The sequence below is a fragment of the Mandrillus leucophaeus genome, unplaced genomic scaffold (genome assembly GCF_000951045.1).
Source record: "Mandrillus leucophaeus isolate KB7577 unplaced genomic scaffold, Mleu.le_1.0 Scaffold18, whole genome shotgun sequence".
In the NCBI taxonomy this organism is placed as follows: Eukaryota; Metazoa; Chordata; class Mammalia; order Primates; family Cercopithecidae; genus Mandrillus; species Mandrillus leucophaeus.
Window position 1 is genome coordinate 2,147,328 of NW_012101809.1, and position 363 is coordinate 2,147,690.

The 363-nt window shown below is 47.7% G+C and overlaps 1 protein-coding gene across 1 annotated transcript in view; it reads right to left on the reverse strand.

The window, feature by feature from the left end:
* Positions 1–363, reverse strand: part of PDZD7 (PDZ domain containing 7) — a 30,893-nt gene that overhangs the window by 15,051 nt on the left and 15,479 nt on the right. The window lies entirely within an intron of this gene.

The following is a 363-nucleotide window of genomic DNA, read 5'->3' on the forward strand; positions in this document are numbered from 1 at the left end:
TTCTTCTTCTCTCTTCTTTCTTCTTTCTTTTCCCTTCTCCCTCCTCCCTCCTCCTTCCTCCTCCTTCCTTCTTTCTTCTTTTGTTGTTTTTGAGACAGAGTCTCATTCTATGGCCCTGACTGGAGTGCAGTGGCGTGATCTTGGTTCACTGCAACCTCTACTTCCTGGGTTCAAGCGACTCTTGTGCTTCAGCTTCCCAAGTAGCTGGTATTACAGGTGTGCACAACCACACCCAGCTAATTTTTGTATTTTTAGTAGAGATGGGGTTTCATCATGTTGGCCAGGCTGGTCTCGAACACCTGACCTCAGATGATCCACCCACCTCAGCCTCCCAAAGTTTTGGGATTATAGGCATAAGCCACC